The sequence below is a fragment of the Condylura cristata genome, unplaced genomic scaffold (genome assembly GCF_000260355.1).
Source record: "Condylura cristata isolate star-nosed mole 26May11 unplaced genomic scaffold, ConCri1.0 scaffold00027, whole genome shotgun sequence".
NCBI classification, from domain to species: domain Eukaryota; kingdom Metazoa; phylum Chordata; class Mammalia; order Eulipotyphla; family Talpidae; genus Condylura; species Condylura cristata.
This window is the reverse complement of record NW_004567128.1, coordinates 25,196,838-25,215,941: the sequence shown is the minus strand read 5'-3', so window position 1 is coordinate 25,215,941 and position 19,104 is coordinate 25,196,838. Positions and strand designations below refer to the sequence as shown.

Below are 19,104 nucleotides of genomic sequence, written 5' to 3'. Positions count from 1 at the left end.
GGTCTGGTGTGCCATGTGGGTCACCTTCCTGGCCGGGGATTGAACTTGCATTGAAGCAGCTGTGGCTCTTCATGGCTGCACTTTAATCCCTTACACCCCCAGGGAGGGCCATTCATGTATTTTGAAAGATAGAAAAATACAGAAATTGAGGGGAAATATATAAAGATATTTAGAAATATTATAAGAAATCTTGAACAATAAAGATTTCCTCTGAGTTCTGGGATGGTCCAGTGGCTGACCAAATTACATAAACACAGGAAAATTCAAATTCAGTGTCTAATATAATTGTGAAGCTTCTTAGTGCAGACAACAAAGTGACTGGAACATCCAGTAGAACTATGGATGGAAGGGCAAAGGAGACTTTCTCTTTAGGCTGAGAATGCTGGATCCCGAAAACTACTGGTTGAAAGATATATAGGAAACTGGGCTTGACACACTCAAGCTGTGCGCTGAGAAATGAAGCTGAGACAGGGGAGGGTGACAGATCTTTCCAACTCTGGGTGAAGTTGCCTCTTACATTAGTACCAGGTAACTAGGCCAAAGTGTCCCCAAAGCTCTTTTTTTTTTTTTTTTAACATAGCTCTTCTGTGTTTCTAAAACATTCTTTTGAAAGAAGCAGGCAGAGGATATATTTTTATTGTTTACATTGCCCAACCTTCTGGGATCAATAAGGATTTATAGTTCTTTGTTATTGTTCATAGCAGTACACATGTTCCTGGCCTTTTGGAAAACAAAAGGAGGCAGAGTAAAGAGCAAACACAATCATTCAGGCTGTGGACTAATGGAAAGCAGTGGAGGAGAAAACAATTTCCATCAGAAATGAGGGAGTGGTTTCCCAAACTCGTCCATTCTCCAACACTCTAGCAGAGTTTGTTGGAAATGCTTTAGTGAGTTTATGGGGCTTTCCGGAAAGCACTTACGCCAAACAGAAGATCTGGAGAGGAAGAGTTGTTCTACACATGGAGACCTGACCCTAATTGTGGGTGGAATAAAGGCCTGAAGGACTGCCTCACTGTCTGCTTGAATGGGGCTGCATGCTCAGAAAGAACCAGCTTCCAATCTTTTGACCCTCTCCTGGCTAGAAATTCCTGAAGGTGAAAATCGGATCAGGTCATGCCTGGCTTGAAAAGCCCTTTAGTGGCTTGCCGTTGTCCTAACAGTAGGATCCAAGCATTTGACAGCAGCTGGGAGGGCCTTGAGTGATGTGACTCTGTGTGTTTCCAGAGTCATTACATCTTTTCCTCGAGCCCAGGCTTGCTGGCCATCATTTAGTTCTTCAAACATGTCAAGCTCTTTCCTCCCTTTGAACTGTTGCCCTCATGCATCCCTCCCCTGCAGGGCCTACACCACCACCCTTTTCATGTTCAGCTCTAACACCCATCTTAGTGGCCCCTCCTCAGAGGCACTTTCTGACCGTCCTACCCAAAGTAGATCACTTGCTGTTATCCTTGCTTATATTTCCCCTCCCCCCCTCACAGTATTTAGCACAACCTGCAGTTACCTTTATTTTCATACTCTACTTGGTGTGTATGTGTTTGGCGTGTCTTCTCTTAAGCATGTGAGCTTCTGTGGGACAAGAACTATGGCCATCTTACTCACTGTTGTTTCCCTGGCACCTAGCCCTGGGCTCAGGACCTACCATAGTTCCTGAATTGAAGAATAAACTGCTAAAATTATTCTTGGGGGCTCTAGTTTAGAGCTGGTGGTATGGTCTCTGCGTGAGATTGTAGAGCAGGAGTTAAGATATCCTGGTCCGCGTGATATACTCATTGTCAGGCCTTTTGTTGTCTGTGCTTGGCCACAAAGGTGGCTCCCTAACTGGAGGTCTTCATCCTTCTCTTTTGTTCTTCAAATACGTTCCTGGGCAGAGACAAAAGAACTACTCAGCCAGACACCACACCCTAACTTAATTCTGTGTTTGGCAATTTCACTAAGTAATATTTTTCCTTCCCTGTGTTTGTGTGGGCTTGCGTATGTACTGCCTATTCTAATCAGAACATAACCGCTTTGAGAACAGAAACCTCTTCTTTCTTGTATTTTCCTTTAGCTTTATCACTTCTTACAGTGGCTAGTTAAGTAGTAGGTGTTAATAAATACTTGTTGAGTGGCTGCTTTATCCAGCCCTCACTGCTTGGTCTGTCGCCTGAAGGCGATTTTCCTCAAGCTCAGACCTTTCTCCTGAACTGCAGATCTGAAAATGTGAATGCCTGAAGATAGTTCCTCTTGTGGTGTCTGTTAAGCTTCCCAAAATAACTTTCCCAAAATCTACCTCATTTTCTTTTTCCATAAAGTGGCAGCTGGGGACCCTATCTTGGTAAATGCTACCATACTTCCTCCCAGGCTCTGGGCCAAGGCCTACCTTTTCTCTCCCCTCCCCCCTCCTTGTCTTGACTTAGTCCACCCAGCCCTTGAAATTGCTTTTCTTAAACTCCTTCTCCACCCCCAGCTTCACTGTTGCAGTTCAGCTTATCACCACTGTTTACTTGGACTCTCTTCAGAGCTGTGTAGCTAATCTCTTTGTCTTAACTCTCACCCACCAGAGTTTTCCCAAAGTGACCTTCCTTAAATCTGGTGATGTCATTCCTCTGCTCTAAACCTTGCATCAGCGCCTCATTGTCTCTAGGGAAAATTCTAACCCTTCAGTGTTTCATGTGAGTTTGGCCATGAGCTCATCCTTGCTGCCCCTTTCCCTCATTTCCACTTGAAATACCTCTGTAGAAGGCACTGCTTAGTGAGTGCTTACTGTGGGCCAGACGTTGTGTTAAGCTTTTCCTCTACTGGCCATGGGTAACCCCAGTTACTTGTTTACTGTCCTGTCTCCATAGTTGGTTCCTGCCACGTACAATGGATGTTTGCTGCATAATTTAATGAATGGCCCTGTTTTTTCAAGTAACATTCAGTCCTAAAATTTATAACAAACAAATGAATAATTGATTACATTGCACTAGGGAAAGGCAATCTGTCTCTCCCAGGCGCTGGCATTCTGAAGCTCTTCACATGTGGGTTTATAAGTACACTTGTAAAATGATCCTTTGGCAGGTGGAGTCAGGCTTGTGGCAGAGGCTGCTGGGCTCTCGCCTTTGGCCCTGCCTCTCTCCCCTGGGGTTCATAGCTTGAAGTCCATGTATGCCCCTAGGACCTGCTGCTCTACACAGTCGTCCATGCTCTGGGCACTTCTTTTTCTCCAAGATTTATACCTCTCCTCAGGGAAACCATGAGGTCAAGAGTTAATAAAACTACCTCTGAGCCAGGTGCCCTGGTAATATTGGATTCGTGTGGGCCTTCCTGAGCACTTTTCCTCATAATTGACCAAAGGAAACGCAGGGACAGGTGTTGTTAGGAAACAGGGGGTGCAGGAATGAAATGCTTCTCTTCTGCCTTGTGGAGGGCGGGGGTGGGTCTCACAAATTCTGCCTCTCAGTTGGATACATTTCCCTGGGACTTTTCTCTCAGGGTCTGTTGGGTTGGACTGTGAGAGCTGCTGATTGTTACTAGGGGCGTGTGGAGAGCCTGTCTCAGAGCCTGCAGTACCTGGCATGGAGCCGGGCAAGCACTAGGCTTGACAGGCCAAGTATGTGAGTAAGATGGGCCTGGGTAAGGCTTCCCAGTTTGGGCTTTGGATCCTGAACCTTGGGTGGAGCAGCAGCAAGGGCCCCGTGTGACAAGGGAAAATGTGACCAGCCTCTTTGAACGTCTACCTCTGCAAATCTTTAGTTATCCATCTAAGATGATACCTGCCCCACATAGCCAGAGTGTTTTTCGTTTTCTGGATGGTCACCTCTTCTCTCTGCCTGGGGGGACCTCCCAGAGGGTGTGGCCTGTGCCTTGTGTCCTCCCAGGATGCTTCAGTGCCTCATGTCTCAGGCCTCAGTGAACACAGTTCTTCAGAATCCCTGTTATCAGTTGCAGGATGAGAAGATTTCCTGTGAACATCCAAAATACTTTTTAATATTTAGAGGTGGAAGAAATTTTTCTTTTTAGTAAAACTAGAATTCTTTCCAAAGGAGGCTATAAAATAAATAGATCTGATTTTGGACTTTGAGCCCTGAATTTCCTCTCTAATCATTTGTTAGCTTGGTGTCCTTGAGTAAGCTGCTAAACTGGTGGTTTGGCCTATAAAATGGGGATAACAATCCCTAGTACACAGAACTGTTGTCATGAATAAATCTAATTATATAACATTTTGATAGTAGCACAGTTGAGTGCTTATTGGACCCTAGACAATGAAAATGCTCTATCCCAATAGTTGCAGCTTGGGTTACTGAAAATAAATAATTGGAGTCTATATCCTGTTTTCCATATTTCAGTAAGTTATATATTTACCCATACTGAGGTCATTGACAGCATTCTTCAGTAAATGAGATTGCAAAGAAAGCTTAAAAACTTGGAGGCCATGAAAGTGAAAAATAAATATCATTATTGGTGGAACAAGGTTGGGAAACATTAATATAATTCACCCTGTTATTGTCCTTTACTTCAAAGAAGATTGTAAATTTAGTGCTTACAGCATTTTAATGATCTCATCCTGATTTATCTCAGTTATCTCTCTCTTTTTGTGGTTTTGTGCTATCTTTATTTGAATAACTCTGTATACATTGTTATTTGTGTTTTCATTGTAAGCTATCTAACATCTTTTAAGGAAGGCACTGGACTATGACTCTGTATGAACAAAAGCAAAAACAAAGACAAAAACAAGCAAATACCCCAAACATCCAAACATCATCTTTGCATCATGAACCAGTTTGACAATGTTTGTAGCCTGTGTTTGAGATGGAAGCCTCAACTCACATTTTTAAAAACAGCATTTTGAACCTTCCTGAAAGCCTGGAGTATAAACAATGTGATGTCATAGGAGGAATACTGGCCTGAGAATCAAAAAGATTGAAATCTTTGAGTTGATTCTGTCACTTCCTTATGGGGGTGTTTATATCGATGAGGGCTTCATTTTAAAACATAGAATACTCTGGCTGGTTAAACAGAGAACGAATTTATTAAAAAGATCCTGGGTGGTTTATAGTATCTTGCAAGAACTGGAGAAACAAGCTTGAGGCTCATTTCTAGGAGCAGGGCCCAGAACGGGGCTGTAGAACTTGTCCGATGAGAAAATGGCCGGCCCTGTTAGCAATGTACTAGCCAGAACTCCTTGCTACACTTCACTCCTGCCAAGAACCTTGCATCTGTCGCCTCTGTTAAAGCTGGACTCCTCTGATGCCACATGTAGCCCATACGTAGCTAGCTTTCTCCTGCTGATCCCTTACAAGTCAGCTAGTTTCCGTGATTGGCAGAACCTGGGTAACCTGCATGTTTCTTACCGCAAGAAGGCTTGAAATTGATCCCTGACTTCCAGGTTGAGTAACAGGAAACTTAAGCTGGAAATTTTCCCAAAGAAAGAAAGGTGATTTAAAAGGTGCCCTTTTAATTTGCTGTGAATATTTCAAGGAGAGCAAATCCATGCCAACACAAGCAAAACAGGGATCATAAAATGTCCGTATTATGGACTAAATTCTTTGTTAGTAACCAAACTAAGAAAAATACTTATCTAGATTTTGTACTTTGCAAATATTGTTCTGATCCACCAAGAAGCTATTACACCATTACTTTGGCAATTTCTGATGGAACTTTCTATGTTTAAATTGTCTTAAATGAAGGTATTGGGTTAGATTCCAGTGTGTATATTAAACACTGGCTTTTGTTTAATGTCTTAAAATTAGGAGTTTAAACATAAAACTCTATATATCTGTTGCCTTTTGAAAAATAGAAACTGGACCTGCATTTTCCCATGGCATCAGTTTGATGTCGGTAGCCACTGCCCTCTTCAGATAGAAATTATTTTCTCCCTTTCTTCCCAGTCTCTGCAACTCCTTATTGTATTAGACCTTCTCCCATTTATCTTATCTGTGGATCCCAGTGCCTGCTTGCCTAGGTTACCATTGGATTAGCTCATTATAAGGTAGCGTTCAGCCATAAAAGTCCGTGATTTTATTACCCTCGGTATAGTGGAAGTAAGCATTTAGAAGTCACTGTATAAGATAACGCAGAATAGAACTGAGGACTGACTTTAAAATTAGAACCCAAATATGATTGCCTACCTAAAAATCCAAAAGACTCAATTTAGAAATGGTTGGCACCATCAAGAGTGTTCAGAAAAGTAGTAAATGCAAGAAAATTACATTAAAAAGACCTAGTTTTATTTCATATTAGTAATAATCAGGAAATGGTATGCAATGGTGGATACTATTCACTATAGCAACAGAAATCATTAAACACCTAGGAATAAATTGGACAAGAAATATGTAAGACTAAAATGAACATAATTCTGAAATTTTACTATGTCTCTAAATGGTAAGATACTGTTGTGAAAGTTTTAATCTGTCCAAATTAATCTGTATATTTGAAGCAACTCCAATGAGAATTACATTGTGGGTATTTGTTGTTGGTGTTGTTAGACTTTGTTTTGTTTTACAGGGTTTGGGGAGTTAAACTGGCATATTGATTATGAGGTCCCTCAAGAAAAATAAGGGATCGAGAATATATTTTAAAATAGGAATATAAAAGTCTAGCTCCCTGAATTTATATAGTTTATAGACATTCTAAAACATCTGACTGTACTGGCAGTGTAATAAACCAAAATATTAATGAAATAGAATATATAGTCCATATTGGTGAATGGCTCTCACATATATGTCATGCTGTTTTGTAAATAAAACAAAATTCAGGAGTCTGTATAATATGATCATATGTATACCAAGTTTTAAAAGTTATGGATGCACATCCTTGAATAACTCCTGGTAGACTACATACCAAGTTATTAATGCAATATGTTTCATACCTTGATTTATTTTTCTTTTAACAACAAGCAATTGTGAAAGAGAGAAAAGTGGGGAGGGGGCGGGGGGAGAAGAGAGCGGACACAAAGAAAAAAAAGAGCCTGGGAAAATAATACTGAATTTTTTCCCCTTTATTTCTTCAGTTTCCAGAAAGCTCTAATAGCAAATGCAGTCAGAACATTCTGTAGAACAGGGTTATGAGTTGTTTTATTTGATGTTCTACTCTGTTTACTAATTAAAGTGAAAAACTTTGATGTACTCACTTAAAATTCTTATATAAGGGCTTGAATATTTGACATTACTGTTACCATATTCCAGAGCTTTACAATTAAATTTTGGGATGGATGAGTTTCTTTTAATTTTTAAATCCTTATCAAATTAGCAACAAAGATTTACCCATTCATTTCCCCTAACATTTTTAGGAAAATTTTAAAACATTCAGAAATTTTGTAAATATTAAACCCACCACTTAGTACATTAGCATTATACTGTATTTGCTTTATCACACCTATCTCTGTTCATACATACTTCTTTCTATTAATCTTCTTAGTTTTGGTATATTTCAAAAAATCCTAAGTATCAATTTACTTTCTTCCAAATACTTAAGCTTAGCAAGCATTTGTTTACCATTTTCCTTTTGATTAAAATTTATGATTTATGTAGTTAGATTCACCATACTTAAGTACATTTGCTGAATTTTGACAAGTGCGTACAACTTTGCAACTTACTTTTTTTTTTAAGATTTATTTATTTATGCATACAGAGCTGGGGTACAGGCCAGAGGTGCAGGGGCGGTGAGAGGATTCACCAGAGACAGAGTGGGGAGCAGAAAAGGCAGATGGACAAAGTACACTGCTGAGGGGAGCATCGGGCGGGTCAGGAGAGGTCTGCCACGCCATGTGGTCACCTCCTGGGGCTGGTATCGAACTCACACTGAAGTGGCTTTAGCTTCTTAGTGCTGTGCTTTAACCTGCTGCACCACCAGGGAGGGCTCACAACCTACCTTCTTAATAAGACACCATCACCATCACCCAGATTGTTCCCTCATGCCCCTTCCCAGCTAGTTCCTGCCCATATGGCACACTCAAGAGGCAAGCACTGGACTGACTTTTTTTTTCCCCATACATAGTTTTTTCCTGTTCTTAAATTTTATGTAAATGGAATTACACACTATGTGTGGAGTTTTTTTGTGTGTGGCTTTTCATTTAGCATGATTTTGAAATTTGTCTATGTTGTTGAGTATATCAGTAATTTTTTCCTTTATGTCCTTGAATAATAATATAGTTTAAGAATATACTACCGTTCTGGGCCCTCCCTGGTGGTGCAGCGGGTTAAAGCACTGCACTGAGAAGCTAAAGCCGCTTCCGCATGAGTTCGATTCCTGCCTGCTCCGGAGGTGATCCACATGGCACGGCAGACCTCTCCTGACCCGCTCGCTGCTCCCCTCAGCAGTGTACTTCGTCGATCTGCCTGTTCTGTTCCCCACTCTGTCTCTGGTGAAGCCTCTCACCGCCCCTGAGCCTCTGGCTTGTACCCCAGTTCTGTATGTACAAATAAATAAATCTTAAAAAAAAAAAAAAAGAATATACTACCGTTCTTTCCCTTGGAAAGAAATAACCTAGGTCATTTCCAATTTTTGGCTAATCGAAACAAATCTGTTCTGAAATTATTTTTATTGAAGTTAACCTGGTTTACAATACTGTATATGGTTCTCAGGTCTAGACTCACACACATCAGGTGTATGTTACCACATCACACCACCATCAAGACACCCATAGTTCGCTACCATAGACCATTGTGCCTCCTCCCTGCTTTGCTCTCCTCCTCTACCTTCTGTTCTGGTAGTCTCAATTCTACAATCGGATTTCTAGGGTTTGTTTTTATTCTACTTTGTCTGACACTTCATTTTGCTCCTCTGTATTCTTCATGTAAGTGACACCATCTGGTATTTATCTTTCTCCTTCTGACATTTTTTTACTTAAGCATAATCCTAGTTCTATCCATGTTGTCACAAATAGCAAGAGTTTATTTTCTTTTGTAGTAGAGTATTCCATTGTGTATGTATACCATATCTTCTCTATCCACATATCTGTCCTTGGGGACTTAGATTATTTTCATAACATGGTTATTGTAAACAGGCTGCAGTGAACATAGGAGTGCATATATCCATGCAAATCAGTACTTTTTGCATTTGGGTAGCTATCTAGGAGTGAATATGCTGTATCATATCGTAGATCTATTTTTCTTATTTTGAGAAACACCCATACTGTTTTCCATAGGGGCTGGGCCCATTTACAGGAACACCACCCGTGTCTGGGGGTTCTTTTTCTCTATATCCTCACCAACGTTTCTGTTGGTAATTCATGATGAACATATTTTCACATGTCCATCATCCTTCCGTATGTTTTCTTTCAGAGGAGTGATTCTAGTTCTGCTGCCATTTTTGATTGAGTTGTATTGATTGACGTTTTTGTTGAGTTGTATGATTTTTTTGTAGATCTTAGATACTAGCCTCTTGTCAGATAGATGGTATGCAAATATTTTCTCTCAATCAGAAGGTGTCTTTGTGTTAGTGATAGTTTTTCTGTACAGAAGTGTTTTTGTTTAGATAGTTTGATGTAGTCCCATTTTATTTATGTTCTCTCTTTCTCTCACTGTTGGAATCTTGGAATCAGTCCCAAAGAAATACCTGAAGCCAATGACATGGAGTGCTTTGCTTATGTTTCCTTCTATGTGTTTTTGAATTAACTGTCAATATATGTGTGAGTTTATTTCTGGGTTCTTGATTTTTTTTCTGTCTGTCTGTGTTTCAGTTTTTGTTCCAGCACCATACTGCTTTGATTATGAGAATTTTGTGTTATTTTTTTTTGAAGTCTGGGAGTGTGTTACCACCATTCTCCACTTTTTTGGCCAAGATTGCTTTGGCTACTTAATGTCTTCTGTATTTCCATATAAGTTTCAATAGTGTTAGTTCTGCATTTTTGAAGAATGCTATTGAAACTTCCATATGTATTGCATTGAATCTACATATTGCTTTGCGTAAGATGATCATTTTGACAATGTTAATTCTTCCACCTCATGAGCTGGGAATATTTTTCTGTTTCTCCCATCCAGGTACTAACTAGGCCTGACCCTGCTTATTTTCCAAGATTGGACAAGATTGGGCATGTTCAGGGTGGTATGGCTGTAGGCTATTTTTCCATTTTGTTATGTCTTCTATTTCACTTAACAGTGCATTATAGTTTTCGTTGTACAGGTCCTTCACTTCCTTCAAGCTCATCCACAAATAATTGCATTTGATGTGATTATAATGTTATTATTTTCTTGATTTCTTTATCTGCTAGCTCCTTGTTTGCATATAAGTATAGAACTCATTTTTGTAATTTATTAACTTGGCACTTTACTGCTTTATTGTCTCAATTAGGCTTTTTTGGTGAGTCTTTAGGGTTTTCTTTATATATATATATTTTATCATGCAACTAGTGATAGTTTGTTTTTCCAAATTTAGTCTCTCTTTTATCTTTCCATTGTGTAATTTTTCTAGATATGACTTTAAATATTATGTTTAGTAATAGTGGTGAAAGTGGACATCCTTGTCTTGTACCAAATCTCAAAGGAAAAACTTCTAGTTTTTCACCACTGAGAATGATGTTAGCTATGAGTTTGTCATATTTGGGCTTTTTTATATTGAGGTATGTACCCTCTCCAGTTTTTGGAGTATTTTTATTATGAATGGATGTTGAATTCTTGTGAAATGCTTTTCTGCATCTATTGATATTATCATATAATTTGTATCTTTGCTTTTGTTGATGTAGTGAATTAGAATGATCAGTTTTCAGATGCTGAACCATCTTTGATTAATGGGAAAAAAATCCCATTTGGTGATGAAGACTTTGTCGAGGATTTTTGCATCTTTATTCATCAGGGAAATCGGTCTATAGTTTTCTTTTGTGATGTCCTTTTCTAGCTTTGTATCAATGTAAAGTAGGCCTTATTGAAGGTGCTTGCAAGCTTTCTCTCTCAGTTTCTTGGAAGAGTTTGAGAAAGATTAGTTTATCTTTGAGGGTTTGGCAGAACTTGCTAAAACTATCTTGTTCTGGACTTTTGATTTGGGAGGCTTTTGTTTACTGCTTCAATTCCCTTGTTTGTAGTTGATCTCTTCAGGTTTCATAGATCTTTCTGATTCAGTCTCAGAAAAATGTGTATTTCTACTCTTTTGTCCATTTCTTCTAGGTTATTCAGCTTACTGGCGTACAAATGTCCACAAAAATTTTTTATGATTCTCTGTATTTCTAATATATATGTTGTGACTTCTCTTTCATTTCAGATTCTCTTTATTTTCTCTCCTTTTTAACTCAAGTTTTGTTTATTTTATTTTCCAAAGGGTAAGCTTTTAATTTCATTGACCTTTTATGCTTTTTGATTTCTATATTATTCTAATTTTTACTTTTCCTTTACTGGATTTTGGTTTATTTGCTCATCTTTTTCTAGCTCCTTAAAGTGAGAGATTAGATTAGATTATCTGTGCTTTCTTTTTTCTTGATGTGGGCTGTATTACTAAGTGGTTTGCTTCTTAGTACTGCTTGTGCTGTGTCTCATAGATTCTGGTAGGTTGTGTCCTCATTTTTGTTTATCTCAAATTATTTTTAAATGTCCTTGATTTCTTCATTAACACAGTAGTCATTAAGTAATGTATTGTTCAGTCTCTATATATTAGAGGGTTTTCTAACTGTATTTTTGTGGTTGATTTGCAGTTTGATACTAGTTTGACCAGAGAAGATGCTTGATATGATTTCGGTCTTCATGAATTTATTAACAATAGTACAAATTTGGATAATGTTCAAAAACAGTGGATCTCAGCGAACATCCTGAGGGTTCTGATGTTAAGAGAGGAGGGAAAGAGACAAGGAGATAGGAGGGACGGTAGCACAGGGGAAAATGTGTCATTACCAGTTATTTAGCATATGTAGAACTTCTATTTTTCCAGCAGATGGTGCTGTGGGTGTTTTCTAAGCTTTTCCTGTCTTCATATGTTTTTAGATATTTGGCATTTCAGGGCTTCCGTACTTTGCATGATGGGAATTGACTTTTCTGCAGCTGCTGAATCAAGGGATGTAGGTGGGGGGCCTAGTGGGATCCAATCACTTGTGAGAGATGTTGGTCAGGGGTGGACTTTGTTTGTGGCACTCCCCAACAGCCCTCCTCTCTGGTGTCCCAAAACTTTGTTTCTGCAGTCTTGTACTGTCAGTATGTGTCACAAGGTCAGTACCAGTCCTCAACTGGTAGGTTAGGGGAGTATAATGCAATACTCTGCTCTCTTCACTGGGGACCTGGCTTACTGGGTACACCCCAACTTCTCCTTACCTGTCTCCTCTCAGTCAAGGGTGTACTTCCCCTCCACAACACTCAGCTCTCTCCTACCAAGGATTACTCATCAAAAAAAGGAGTATAGTTTCAAGGCTTGCACTGCATGCTCTTGCCTTGTGCTACAGTGTTCGGGCATCTCTCTAACTACATTTTTTTTTTTTTACATTCAGTTGAATCTCCTCAGTGTCCCTTTTGATGTGGTCCTTGCCAGTCTCCAATGTCTAAGAGGTGCTCATGTTTTTTTCGCAAGTTATGGGACTCTCTATGTTCTGTGCCCCTCTAGACAACTTTCAGATTACCCTGGCAACAAAGCAGAGAACCTCCTCTGATGCCTTTCAAATTAAATTCTGTATATGGCATGAGTTAAGCATAGAGGTTTATTTTACTTAAATTCTCAAAATGCTTATTTGAAATTCTTATATTAGGAGCCAGAATATTTTATATTAAAGTAAAAAATCATTCCAGAACTTTGAAATATAATTTTGAAATGGAAGAGTTTTTATAATTTTCAAATTCCTATTAAATTGGTGACTGTCTTATCCATTTATATTTCTTCCCCTCTCACATAGTTTTGACTATTAACATTGCAAATTCATTGCAAACCAAGCTGACATGCTGATCTTTTATATTTTATATGACTGTTCAACAATTTGCTCAAGTAATACATTCCCATTTCTTGAGAATTAAAGTTCTTTTATATGGTGAATTTTATTGATTGGTTTTTACTTGTCAAACCTTGTATAAATCTCACTTTCTGATGATTTCATTTCCCCTTGTACATTGTTGTATTTGATTTGATAACACTTGTTTAGACTCTTTGTATTTATTGTCATGAAGCCTCATAGAATTGAGTTGCCTGCCTATAATGGTGGTCAGATCACTTTACTTGTTGAGGTTTCATTTATTCATAAAAGGAGGCTGGCTAAATGATCTTCATAAAAGGAGGCTGGCTAAAGGATCTATTCATTATTTTCCATTAGATTATGTGGGAGAATCTGGTACTTCACTACATGTGGCCACATTATACTACTCGCTGCATCAGTGTTCCTATCACTTCTTTTATTCTCTCTGTGTTTGTGTATGCTCATGCATGCATCATTAAAATAGAGATTGAAAAAGAGATCTCTACCCCTTTGATAAGGATACAGTAGGGCCTACATGTATAATTGGGGTAATCTTTCTAGTTCACGTCCATAAACAAATCCGTAAAGACTCTTTCCAAATGAAGTAATAGGTGCAAGTTCCTGGCACTTGGATATCTCTGAGAGTAATTCCTCAGATACCTACACTGATGAGCAGCTAGCTTGCTATTACAAATATCTGCAAGAGAACATCCTTTTACATGTCTCTGAATGGGTGCTAGAGTTTCTTTAGAATAGTAACTTAGAGGTGAAATTGCTGGGCTATAAGTTAGGAGAATCTTCAACATTACTAAATATTGTTAATTTACTCTTCAAAATAATTGGGATCCCAATTAATGTTTTCATACAGTACTTATTTATTGCTCTTTATTTTTCCTTGTTGCTTTGTTCTTGATGCATTTTGAGTGCAGGTCCCCTGTTGGTTACGTGTGTTGTAGATACAGTCTATGGGTTTCTCTTTGCATTTTCTGTATGATGTTTTTTGTAAAATGGAAGTTTAGATTTTTAATTGTAGGTGAATTTACACTTTTTTCCTTATCAATTTTATTGCCACACTTTTATTTAGAAGGTGTGAATGGATTTTAGTTGCAATTGTGTTCAATTTATAGATCATCTGGGAAGCACAATTGCTACCACTATGAAAGATTTTTCATCCATAAATTTGTTGTATCTTCTTTTGTAGTATTGTATAGTTTTGTTGCTATACTGTTGCAAATATTGTCTTTTTGCTTTAAAAATTACATGTTCTAGTTTGTTATTTTAATGTATATATGAATGCTACTAATTCTTTGTGTATCACTTTTTATTTATTTACCCTTTTGAGTTTTCAGAGTCTGAGGTACTTTTGGATTTTATTTTTTGACCATATTATATAAACTTTAAATAATGATAGACTTATAACGTTTAATCCTTATGCCTTTTTTCCCAATTATCTTATTATATCAGTCAGGAGATGCAATGAAATACATAAATAGTAACAGCAAGCAACCGTATCTTTTTCTTGGCTTTAAAAGAGGTATGTGTAATATTCTCTATTTTTTGTAATTTCTATATTTTTCCTATGTATACATAGAATCTTAAGAGCCCCTTTACCCTCCAAATTATGTTTGAGGTAAAGTAAGTTTACATCTCTATATCCACTCCAAGAGTTCTAGGCTCAGATTTCTGCATGTGTACACTGTCAAACACAGTCTGCTGCCAAAGCTCCAATAATCCCCCACCATGATCCATCGGTCCTCATCCCCACTCCAGCTCCCTCCCACTTTTTTTCTGTTTTGAACCTCAGTTGGGTAAATGATTCTAGATTTATACTTATTTCCCCATTGACTTTCTGACTAGATTATTCTGTTGGTTTTTGCCTTCTAGTGTGGTTGCTGAGGCTCTTGTTAATATAATTGTTCTTCCATTGTCATGTGCCATTTTTCCACTCTGTTATCCTTTATCTGTGTTTTTGCTGTTCTGTAGCTTGATTACAGTTTATCCCGGGAGGATTATTTGTTCCTCAACTTGAGAATTATTCTGAGCCATTATCTTTTTTTTTTTTTTTGTAAAGATTTATTTATTTGTGTATACAGAACTGGGATACAGGCCAGAGGTGCAGGGGTGGTGAGAGGCTTCACCAGAGACAGAGTGGGGAACAGAACAGGCTGAGTGATGAAGTACACTGCTGAGGGGAGCAGCGGGCAGGTCAGGAGAGGTCTGCTGTGCCATGTGGGTCACCTCCAGGGCCGGAGATTGAACTCATGCTGAAGTGGCTTTAGCTTCTTAGTGCTGTGCTTTAACCTGCTGCGCCACCACGGAGGGCTCTCTGAGCCATTATCTTTTCAAATAACTTCTTTGGTCAGTTAATAGTTTTCCTTCTTGAACTCTTTGTCTGTTCTCTGTCTCTTAACTTCTTGGCAGATTTCTCTCTCCACTATGTCTTCAAATCTGTCTTTCACTTTTTACATTTTTTTTTTCGTTGAATGCTGCGTGGTTGGAATTTTCTTTAAATCCATTATCTAGTTCATGATTCAGTGTCTGTTCCTGCCATTTTATTAAGTGCTATTTAGTCATGTGTGTGTTTAATATTTCTGTTCTTTTCAATGGCATCTTTCTCCTGTGTTAGAGTTCTTCATTTTTTAAATGATTTTAAACATAATTTTTTATAGTCCATTACTGATTTTTGTTCTTTTTTCCCCAAATTCATGGAGTACTAATCCTTCTGTTATATGTCAGACTCACACTCACGGTGAATTACTTTCTTTTATGCTTTCTAAGCTCATCTTAAACTGCTCTTTTTTCCCCCCACTGCGATGTGTCTTTGCTACTTTGGTTAGTTCATCAGAGTAATTTTTTTTATTTTGTTTTAAACTCTTCTATAATTGTAGACTCACAGAAATGTTTCCAAAATAGAACAGTTCTCATATACCCTCCTCTAAACTCTTCCTAATGTGCTCTTACCGTGGTGCAGTTTTCAAAACCAGACTATTAACATTAGGAAACTTACGTTATTTGAGTTTCATCAAAATTTTTCACTAATTGTTCTTTTTCTGTCTCCAGATATGATCTAGAACCTATATTGTATTAGTTGTTGTTTTCCTAGACTTTTGCATTCTGTAACAGCTTGTAAATCTTTTTCTTACCTTTTACCTTGATTTTTTGAATATCAGTTATTTTGGAGAATGTTCCTCAATTTATATTTATCTGATGTTTTCATTTGGTTATACCAAGTTTATGTATTTTTTAGCAAGAATACTGGAGAAATGATCTTTCCTCCTTGTGCTTCATATCAGGGGGCTCATGAAGTTGATACGACTTATGAACATGGTGATATTGACTTGGCTTGATCTGATTTGCCAGGTTTTTTTTTTTTTTTCATTGTAAAGTTACTACTTTCCTTCTGTAGTGAATAAATCCCATGAGAGCAATACTTTGAAACTATGTCAACCTTGTTTTTTCTCATACTTTTACTTACTAATTTTAGAATCTTGTAATCGAGTAGTTGTGAGTTTGCCTCTCCAAGCTGGTGTGTAACCAGTACTTCATTTCATCATTTTTTAAAATCTGGCTTTGTCTAGGAAATTGTCCCCAAAGATAGTCATTATAGTTAGGAAACAGAAACTATAATATAAGCTTCCACAGTCCTGAATTAAATTAGCAAATTTTTATAGAAACTTCTAACAGACTTGCCATTGTCTAATATAAGGTGAGCATTTTATTTTGCTTCAGATATGCATTTTTTTCAGTCCCCTTTTCTTTCTTTCTTTCTTTTTTTTAAGATTATTTATGCATACAGAACTGGGGTAGAGGCTAGAAGTACAGGGCCGGTGAGTGTATTCATCAGAGTCAAGAGTCAGAGTTAGAGTGGGGTCAGAGTAGGCAGGTTGAAAAGTACACTGCTGAGGGCAGACAGGAGAGGTCCACTGTGCCATGTGAATCACCTCCAGGACAGGGATCAAACTCTCACTGAAAGGGCTGTGGCTAGCTTGCAGTGCTGTGTCCTAACCCATTGGGCCACTAGGGAGGACACTTCAGTGCCCTTTTCTATGCACACATATAGAGTCAGTTTGAACAGGGAGGTCTCATAGGATATAGTTGGAAATAGGCAATGTTTTTCTTTTTTCATTTTGTTCTACCACTTTTATTATTTTATTTTAAATTTCCTCTACCAAACCACCCATGCCCACACCTCATCTGTCTCACTTCCCCATACCATCCACCCTTTCCCCTATTCCCTCTAGTAATCATTATCTTTTTTTTTTTTTGCCAAGTTCAAACTTTTTCCTATCGTTAGCATGTTATTATTTTTTAGGTATTTATATTCCACAGATGAGTTAAATCATTAGAAATGCTTCACTTTTTGACAGATTTTGATTTCTCTCAGCATTATCACCTAAGATCTATCCATTTTGTTCTAGATGCCATCATCTCATATTTCTTAACTGCTGTGTAATATTCCCTTGTCTATGTGTTCCATGATTTCCTATCCATTCTTGGGTTGCTTCCATGATCTGGCAATTGTAAACAATGTTGCCTTGTACATAGGTGTAGATAGATCTTTTCATATTAGATTTTTCATGTTATTTGGGTAAATATCTAATAGTGGTATTGCTGGATCAAGCATAATTACCATTTTTTTTCCTTGAGTAACCTCCATACTGTTTTTGGCAGGGACTGTACCAGCTTGATTTCTCACTGTGCCCTACCAACATTTTTTAATTCTATTCTTTTTTATATGGGCCATTCTCATAGCATGAGTTAATAGCTCAGTGTGGGTTTGAGTTGCATTTCTCTCATAATAAGTGATGCTGAAGGTATTTTCCTATGCCTGTAGGCCTTCTGAATGTCTTCTTTAGAGAACTGTCTATTGAGGTCCTTTGCCCATTTTTTAATTGGGTCATTTGTTTCTTTGTAATTGTTTTGTGCAAGTAATTTGTAAATTTTGGAGATTAACCATATAAGATGTATGTTGTTCAAATACTTTTTTCTATTCTGTAGGTTGACATTTTTTTTAAGGATTCCTACTATCCTCTTTATTATTTTTATAAGAACACAGGTATACAATATTAGCAAAATTTTAATAATATTTTGCTATTAAATATATGCTATGCAGTAGAACTCTATGATTTATTCTTATACTTGAACCTTTATACACTTTGAATATCATCCCATTTCCCTGCTACATTTTCAAAAATCTCTAATTTCACTTGTGTTGCCTCTAAGTGGGTATTCATATTTAATAGTATCATTTTTTCTCTCATGTATTTTCTTAGACTTTTGTAATGGTTTCTTTTCAGGTATAAAAGCTTTAAAGCTTAATATAGACCCACTTGATTATTTTTCCTTTTGAGACCCTTGTTGTTGGGGTTGTATTCTCAAATATATCTTTGTGGTCGTTGCCCTATAGTGTTTTCTCTCAAACACAGTTTTCGTTCTTACCTATGTCCAAGTCTTAGTAATCTGTTTAGAGTGAATTTTCATGTATTTTGTGAAAAATGAGTATTGATTTAATTTTTTGCATGTAGCTATCCATGTTGCCTTCCACCATTTATTCTACCATTTATTTAAAAGGCACATTTTCCCCACTGTATAGTGGTGATTCCTTTGTGATAGCTCTCCATATTGAAATGGATTTATCTATGGGCTTTCAATTCTGTTACATTGGTCTGAATACCATACTGTTTATTTTATCATTGCTATGTAATATGGTTTGAAGTCAGGAAATGTGGTACCTCCATTTTTTTCTTCTTTTCTCTCAAGATTGTTGTATGTATTTGGGGCCTTCTGTAGTTCTGTAGAAATTTGACAATTTCTTGTTCTATTTCCTTCAAGTCATTGGTATTTTGATGGGTATTAAATTGAATCTGTAAATTCTTTTGGGTAACAAGGCCATTTTAATGAGGTTAATTCGTCCTTTCTCTCCAAGCAAAAGGAATTATTTGTTTTATTCTTTAAAAAAATTCATTGGTATTTTGGTAGATATTACATAAAATGTAAATTACTTTGGGTATTATGGCCATTTTAATAATAATAATTCTTCCTATCCATGAGCATGAGATATCTTTACATTTTTTAAGATTTATTTATTTGTGCATACAGAACTGGGGTACATGCCAGAGGCTCAGGGGCGGCAAGAGGCTTCACCAGAGACAGAGTGGGGAGCAGATCGACAAAGTATACTGCTGAGGGGAGCAGCAGGTGGGTCAGGAGAGGTCTGCCACACCATGTGGTCACCTCTGGGGCAGGCGGGAATTGAACTCATACGGAAGTGGCTTTAGCTTCGTAGT

The 19,104-nt window shown here is 37.7% G+C and overlaps 1 protein-coding gene across 1 annotated transcript in view; it reads left to right on the top strand.

Moving 5' to 3' along the window:
• The window catches only part of EFHC2 (EF-hand domain (C-terminal) containing 2), a 188,107-nt gene that overhangs the window by 112,854 nt on the left and 56,149 nt on the right, over positions 1 to 19,104 (top strand). The gene's annotated exons all lie outside the window — the stretch shown is intronic.